General features: G+C 43.9%; 2 non-coding genes across 2 annotated transcripts; one reads left to right on the top strand and one right to left on the bottom strand.

Annotated features, from left to right (window-relative positions):
- Nucleotides 1-247: 247 nt before the first annotated feature.
- LOC120281982 lies at nucleotides 248-354 on the top strand. The gene has a single exon (XR_005542857.1). It is a non-coding gene; the product is annotated as a small nucleolar RNA R71 (small nucleolar RNA).
- Nucleotides 355-5,462: 5,108 nt separating this feature from the next.
- LOC120281413 lies at nucleotides 5,463-5,569 on the bottom strand. The gene has a single exon (XR_005542564.1). It is a non-coding gene; the product is annotated as a small nucleolar RNA R71 (small nucleolar RNA).
- Between the last annotated feature and the right edge of the window lie 2,988 nt (nucleotides 5,570-8,557).

The raw sequence follows: 8,557 nt of genomic DNA, 5'->3' as shown, positions 1-8,557 counted from the left end.
ACCCGTGCACTTGCGGTACACCATGCAAAAGGGTTATTGTCAAGTAATTGCATCAATCTCATGAAGTCGGCTACTTTTTCTGTTTCTTATGTTCAATGGATAACTGTTCATAGCCATTTCTTCAATGAGAAGCCGGGCTTCTTTGGGGGTCTTGCTGCCTAAGGTACCTCTTACTGCAGCATCAAGTAACTGTCTTTTGCTCGGATTCAACCCATTATAGAAAGTCTGAATGATCATCTACTCAGGGAACCCATGTTGAAGACATTTCTATAAGAGCTCCTTGAACCTATCCCATGTCTCAAATAGAGACTCTAATTCTGTTTGCACAAAAGAGGATATTTCATTCCTAAGCTTCGCTAATTTTCGGGAGGGAAAATATCGGGCAAGAAAAGCTTCTACCATCTCCTTCCATGTAGTGATCAATGCACTAGGTAATGAATGCACCACCCATTGCTTCGCTCTCCTTTACAAGAAAAATGGGAAGGCCCTCAATTAGATAGCATCATATGTAACACCATTGATCTTGAGCATATCGCACACTTCCAAGAATTTCTCTATGTGATTGTTTGGATGCTCATCAGCCAAACCATTAAATTGTGCCGACTGCTGTAACATTTGGATGAATGCTGGCTTGAGCTCAAAATTTTGAGCTATAATTAGTGGCCGCACAATGCTAGATTGTGTGCCAAGAACTACGGGTCTGGTATAATCAGACAATGTCCTCTGTTGCTCATTCTGTTGTGCCATATCTGACCCTTCATCTTCTATATTAGCTTGATTAGAATGTTCTTGCACAGGTTCTTTCCCCCTTCTATGAATTCTTCGTTTAATGTCCAGATTTCCTTCAACCAATGTCAAAGGTTTTTCTTAGGTCATAACCTGGAGTTGTAACCAAAGAAAGAAAAACAAATCAGAATAATGGAAGAATAACAAGATATGAAATAGAACGAGTGATGAATAGCTAAAATGGCAAAGTTCAAAGTGTTTCTAAAATTCCTACTCTCGACAACGGTGCCAAAAACTTGACAATGCCCTTTTGCGTATGTACCACAAGTGCACAAGTTTGTTGAACTAATAATACCCCGGTGAGTGGCTAGTCGAATCCACAGGAAATAGTGATTAGAAACACAAAAATTGCTATTTAACTAGAACGAGGATGAATTAATAGTGATGTGAATAAGAATCAATGCAAATAGAAATAAGAAAAGAAGAAAGAGGCACAAGTAAAATATAGGAGAGGCAATCGACAATAAATGGGGCACCCGAACATTACTCACCCAAGGACTATTGTTTCAAGTGCAAGACCAATCATTATGTCTCTTAACTATTGTCTAATGAGTCATGGAGATCCTTAAACACACGGTCCCAAAACTTGAGGTCAATCATGACTAACCCTACACTATGCCCCGGTGGAGAAATCTCTCAGTCTCGACACCTCACACTGTGCTAGGTTACTTTAGGCTCTAGGGATTCCAAGTGATAAACCATATTCCCTAAAATAGATCTAACCCTTTGGTCTAGACGAAAGACCCATAGTCACAACTAAGCCCCAGATACTAAGAATTACTTCAACACTTCACTCTGTTGCTTGCGCAACTAAACCCCAGCGGAGTTCGTCTCTTAGCACTTCACTCTATTGTGACCGCAAAGAACTCTTAGAACATGGATGTAGGATAAATCACACTTGAGGAGAAAAAGGACGCTCCACTACCTCTCGACTCACCCTCTCAACCCTCTCCAATCTAGCATTGTCTAACTCTCATGGTGTATCACTCATCCACAAGGATTACTAATATGGATTCTCAACCCTAATGCCATTCTAAGAAAAAAATCAACTCAACAAGCATTCAAGATTGGAACTCAATTAAAACATCAATTAAAGAAAGCATAATAAAAGGTCAAAGAAACAACATCATCCTAGGGTTTACAAGTCCAAGTACCCACTAGGATTTTCGCTCTCCATAGAGCAAAATACAATCAATAATGAAATCAAAAGTAAAAATATGCAATCCATAAATAAAACTACCTTGGTGTTTGTGTTGATGGTCTTGTGGAGTGGCCGTGTCTTCTATAAAGGTCCCCTCTTCAAGCCTAGGGCACACCTCGCCGGATCGGTGCCGATGAAAGCTCACCTGATAACTCTCTTCCGAAAGGAAACGTGGTGTCGAAGGCCGTAAACCCCTCCAAAAACCTAGCTAAAGCCTCTTCAAACCCTAGCCTGGGCGCCTCCAAAGGTGGAGAAAAGATAGCCGAAAGATGGAGAAAAGGGTTCTGAAATCGAGCTGCTATTGCGACTTAAATAGGGCTAGAATCGGGTATCCACATGGGCATGTGGAATTTCTACATGCCCGTGTGAATCTTCAGAAAATCGATTTTCTACGGCCTATAAACAGTAACTGTTAAAGTAAATTGCTACATTGATTTTGCTATAGTACCTGCTACAGTACTCCGCCAAAATACTCCTGAATCCACACTTTTCATCGAGGTAATATAAAGGGGCACACGTCTACACTGTAGATTGCATTGCATATTCAAATAAAAGCGCATTTGATGATAATCCTGCTAGCTTTGCACAAGTTGGAACACATGAGCGTGATTGCCTTTGTGCCCTCCAATTTGCATATTTCCTTGAACACAATGGAGGTTGGCACACACTTACATGTCTTTGAGCATAACTTGTGTCTTCACATTTGTTCACTCCATAATTCCAACAACTAAAGTGCAAACGCAATCTACTTTAGCTTCTTTCTTCTAAACTTGTCTCCATAACCCTACATGAACAAAAGAACACAAATACTCATGTATTAGCGATAGAATCTGAGAAAAGTGATGCTCATCATAAGAAAAGAATACTTCATATTACTAATACACAAGCACTTATCAATCAACCTCGGTTTCGCATCAATCTTATTCATAAGATAACGAAGCGCCGAGTGACCGGTAAATACAGTGACTCTAGATAAGATGCTGATAAGTGCTTGTGCGATATGAATGCGAAGCGTTCATTCCTTATGTTGAGCATTACTTTCCTCAGTTTTCTACATTAATATGTGTGTTTTATGTTACTTTTACGCAGGTAGGGTTGTGAGGCCGAGTATGAAGGAAATGGGCCAATGTGGATCATAATGCACCTATTTTGGAGGAGATCTTGTTAAGGTTCAAATGCGAAGACATAGGTCAGGTGTGAGATGCTAGAGTGTGTGCCAACCTCCTCGCATTCGAGTGAGCACATCCATTTGGAGGGGCACAAATACAGTCACGCTCGAGCATTCCGACTTATGTATATAAGAACAAGAGCCCCGCCAACATGTACATCATTGAAGAAGCAAGTAATTCACGACGTGAATGTGTGCCCATTTGCGTTACCCCGATGAAAGTATGAAAGTGATTACTGCAGCAACACTGTTCACAGCCGGCCGAGAAATCAGAGAAACAGAGAATCCACACGGGCGTTTGGAAATTATCCACGCCCGTGGAAAATTCTGCAAGGGCGCGTGTATCGTCCACGCCCGTTGAGTTGCCAGATTCCAGCCCTATTTAAAGCCGATTCAGCACCGATTTTGGTATTCTTTTCTCCATCTTTTCCCCAACTTGTGAAAGGACTTCGGCTAGGGTTTGGAGGGGTATTGCCCAAGGTTTTGGAGAAGTTCTATGGCTTCGACATTGTGATTCCATTAGGAAAAAGGTTGGTAGGGGAGCTTCGATCGAGGCGTATCCTATACCGGATGAAGGAATCTTTGGATGACGAGTAGAGGACTCTCCACAAGACCATCGACACGACCATCAAGGGGGTTTCTTTATGGATTCATTGCTTTTACATTCAATTTCTTTGATTGTATTTAGCTCCACGGAGAGCTAAACCTCTAGTGGGTACTTGGGTGATTGTGAACCCTAGGATGTATTCGTTTCTTTGAACTTCTTTATTATGCTTTCAATAAATTGATGTTTATTATGAGTTCCAACCTTGAATGCTTGATTGTATGAACATTTCCCCTGGAGTGACACTAGGGTTGAGAGTTCTTGTTGGTAACCTTGTGAGTGAGTGACACACCACGAGTGTTAGACAAAGCTAGGTTGGAGAGGGTTGAGAGGGTGAGTCGAGAGGTACAGGAGCGTCCCCTTTCCCCTCCGACGTGATAGATTCTACCTCCGTTCCTTAAGTTCTTTGTGGCCATAATAGAGTGAATGGTCTAAGGGATGAACCTCCGCTGGGGCCTAGTTGCGCGTGCAATGGAGTGAAGCGTTGAGAGGATCTTAGTATCTAGGGCTTAATTGTGGCTAGGGACTTTCCATCTGGACCAAAGGGGTAGGTCTATATTTAGGAAGAGATTTATCACTTGGAATCCCTAGAGCTCATTGCAACTCTATGCGAGTGCGAGGTGTTGAGATTGTTCTATTTCTCCTCCGGGACATGTATAGAGTTAGGCATAGTTGACCTTAGATTTGGGACTATGTATGTAAGGATTTCCACGACTCACCATTGCATTGATTAGGAAGCATAATAGAGAGTTCTTGCACTTGAAGCGATCATCCTAGGTGAAGCATTATCTGAGTACCCCATTCTTTATCGATTGCCTTACCCTCTTCTTACTTTTGCTCTTTCACTTGTTTTTTTGTTGAGAATTGAATCAATTTCACACTTATCACTATTGATATTCCACATAGCTAAGAATCAAATTAAGTATTTTCACTCCCTACTCCCTGTGGATTCGACCCCGCTCACCCGGGATTATTACTTCGACAAGCCCGTGCACTTGCGGAATATAAGTAAGGGGACCTTGTCAATTTTTTGCGCCGTTGCCGGGGAGCTAGGCATTTAGAGATACTTTGCACTTTGTTTTCTTAGCTATTTCACCACATATTCTATTCCATATCTTCTTATTCTATCATTTTTCTGATTTTCTTTTTCTTTTTCTTTGGTACAACTCCAGGTTATAACCCGAGGAAATCCATCAATATTGATTGAAGGAGACCCTGAGCTTGAACGTACACTTCGAAGGAAAGGGAAAGAACCTGTACAAGAGCAGCCTAATCCAACTGATTTGGAAGTAGAAGGATCTGACAACATGGCGGAATAGAATGAGCAACAACGGACACTATCCGATTATGCCAGACCTTCAGTGTTGGGGACACAATCGAGTATTGTGCGTCCCTCAATTACAGACTCGAATTTCGAGCTAAAGCCGACATTCATTCATATGTCTGCAGCGAGTCCGCACAATTCAACGAGTTTGGCGATGAGGATCCAAAGCAGATACATAGAGAGCTTCCTCGAGGGTGTGTGACATGCTTTGAAGATCAATGGTGTGACGGATGATGCCATCAAATTGAGAGCCTTCCCATTTTCCTTAAAGGGGAAAGCAAAGCAGTGGATACACTCATTGCCTAGGGCATCAATCACTACATGGGAGGAGATGGTAGAAGCTTTTCTAGCACGTTGTTTCCCTCCCGGAAAATCAGCCAAGCTTAGGAATGAGATCTCATCCTTTATGCAATTGGAATTGGAGTCTCTATTTGAGACATGGGAACGGTTCAAGGAACTCCTGCGCAAGTGTCCGCAACATGGATTTTCGGAGTGGATGATTGTTCAAACCTTCTACAATGGGTTGAATGCAGGTACAAGACAACTCTTGGATGCTGCGGCAGGAGGTACTTAGGTAGCAAGACCCCCGATGAGGCTCGTCAATTGATTGAGGAAATGGGGTTAAATAGCTACCAGTGGAATGTGAGGGAGAAGAAAAAGGTGGCCGGTCTCCATGAAATTGATGCGGTAACTTCATTGGCGGCCCAAGTGGAGAGTTTGAGTAAGAAGCTAGATCTTATAGCTTCGAATAGAGTTGCGGCCGTAACCAATTGCACCGGTTGTGGTGGAGGACATGCTCCCTCCGATTGCCCAATCGTCATTGGTGATGTTTCTTCAGTTGAGAATGTCGACTTTGTAGGTAATGGGATGAGACCTCAAGGGAATCCATACAGCAACACCTACAATTCAGGTTGGAAGAATCATCCCAACTTTTCATGGAGTAATCAAGGACCAAAGAAGACCATGGGGCCATCGGGGTTCCAACAACAACAACAAGCCCCTCAAGTGGAAAATAGAATTTCTGGCTTGGAAACCCGAATGACGGATTTGGAGAAGCATTTGGCTAGATTTGTTCAATAGGCAAATACAAGGTTTGAATCAGTCGAGGCTACACTTCGCAATCACACCGCCTCCTTGCACAACCTTGAAAATCAAGTGGGGCAAATTGCGAAATCTCTTTCCGAAAGGCCACATGGGAGTTTACCAAGCAACACGGAAACCAACCAGAGAGAACATGTGAAGGTGATCACTTTGAGAAGCGGTTGTGAGGTTGAAGGGAGGCTTCCGAGTGAGAAGCCGAAAGAACACGCACCCGAGGTCGTAGAGGTTGACAAGGGAGCAAGCAAGGAGAAAGAGGTGGCACCCCCACCTTTCACGTCAAGAATCCCTTATCCCTCTAGATTGAAGAATGACCAAGGGGATGTACAGTATAAGAAGTTCCTGAGTTTGTTCAAGCAACTCCACATCAACATTCCATTTGTTGATGCTTTGGCTCAAATGCCTAAGTATGCGAAGTTCCTTAAAGATCTATTGACCAACAAGAGGAAATTGGAGGAGAGTGCTTCAGTGGTGCTTGATGCTTCATGTTCGGCGGTGTTACAAAAGAACATGCCGAACAAGAAGAAGGACCCGGGAAGCTTCATTATCCCGTGTAACATCGGCAACTTAGGTGAGGAAATGGCATTGGCGGATTCAGCAGCGAGTATCTATGTCATGCCATACACTTTTTTCCAAAAGCTAGATTTGGGTGAGCCTAGGCCTACTCGGATGACTTTACAATTGGCGGACGGAACGGTATGACATCCGAGAGGCATCATTGAAGACGTGCTTGTCAAGGTGGACAAGTATATTTTTCCGATTGACTTTGTAGTGCTAGATGTCGATGAGGATGCAGAGGTACCCTTGATACTTGGGAGACCATTCTTGCAGACTTCCAAAGCATTGATTGACATGGACGGCGGAGAGCACACATTGAGAGTCGGAGACGATAAGCTCACTTACCGCCTTGCTGAAGCCATGCGGCATTCTCTCGATTTTGATGACACTTTGTATTTTCTAGACACTACTGATGAGATTGTTGATGAATATATACAGGAAATGTTCAACCCGGATCCGTATAAAGGTTCGTTCGACCAAGAGGAGAGCAATGAAGAAGTACTGATGCTTGGTTCGACTGGAGAGGAAACATCTACCCGGGGAATCTTGAAGAAGGTGCTCCGAAAAATGAAGAGGGCTCGAAGACGCCACGGAAAACAACCCAAGATTGTTGGAGACGTACATGAGCCAAGGCAGTTGGACGAACAATTGTTTGGTGGTCCGAAGCCCGCTAGTACACCATCTTCCCTCAAGAGACTTTGCTTATCATGCTTTCAAGTTATGGGTAAGAGGGCAACCTTCATTCATGAACCCCGGTGAGGTAAGAAAAGATACGTCAAGCTTAGTGACGTTAAACAAGCGCTTGTTGGGAGACAACCCAAGTGTTTACTGTTTTCGTACCTTTTAGTTTAGTTTGCTTGCATGAATAAATTGTTAAGTGTTGGTGTTTCAATTTTTGAGTGCTTGTGCTGCGATTTTATTATGGATCTTTAAAAGAATTCATTGTTGGTTTTGTTGTGAGTTGGTGAAGTTTGGTCGTTTGAGTTTTATATTGTGTTTTCCTCTGGTAAATTTTGCATAATAGAGCAGGCTCTGAGTGTGTGGACATGTTCTGATTAATTCTGCAGAGCCTGCAGGTTTTTCTAAGTCATCTAGAGAAAACACACGGGTGTGTGGAATTTCCACACGCCCGTGTATGTTCACTGTGAGCTCATCCAGAGAAGGCACAGGGGCGTGCGGCTGCCCTTGTGGACGACCACCCAACTAGCGCATGCCCGTGGGTAATTTCCGCACGGGCGTGTGAATTTCTGCAGAGTTGGGCAGTTTTTCCCGAGAGCACACAGGGGCGTGGACTTGCCCCTGTGGGCAACCTTGTGAACCACGCACGGGCGTGGGTAATTTTCGCACGCCCGTGCGAAACTCTGCAGGTTGCTCCCTCCATCCTAAGAAAACACACGGGCGTGCGGCCGCCCCTGTGAGTTGGGGCATGTGAATGACCACGCCCGTGGGGAATTTCAGCACGGGCGTGTGTTAGACTTGATATTTTTTCTCGGATGACCAGGGAAGCTACAAGGGCGTGCGTCTTCCCCTGTGGGTCTAGCGCACGGGCGTGGGTATTTTCTGCACGCCCGTGTGAATGCACAAAACGCCAGAAATCGCGAGTTTTGTTTAAAAAGGGGATGATTTCTCTCCTTCTTCACGACTCCTTCTCACTCGAAAACACCCTCACAACATACTTTGAGTCCATAGCGCCGGATTTTAGCGAAGTTTTCTGGCCGGCTCTTCATTTTTCAAACTCTTCCTCGTCGATCATGGCACCTAGGTCAAAGAAGCAAGATGATAATAGGCCATGTGAGTCATCCCCTGAAGCTGAGGACA

The sequence above is a fragment of the Dioscorea cayenensis genome, chromosome 2 (genome assembly GCF_009730915.1).
Source record: "Dioscorea cayenensis subsp. rotundata cultivar TDr96_F1 chromosome 2, TDr96_F1_v2_PseudoChromosome.rev07_lg8_w22 25.fasta, whole genome shotgun sequence".
Classification (NCBI taxonomy): Eukaryota; Viridiplantae; Streptophyta; class Magnoliopsida; order Dioscoreales; family Dioscoreaceae; genus Dioscorea; species Dioscorea cayenensis.
The sequence above is the reverse complement of the archived record's forward strand: the minus strand, read 5'-3'. Positions and strand labels throughout refer to the sequence as shown.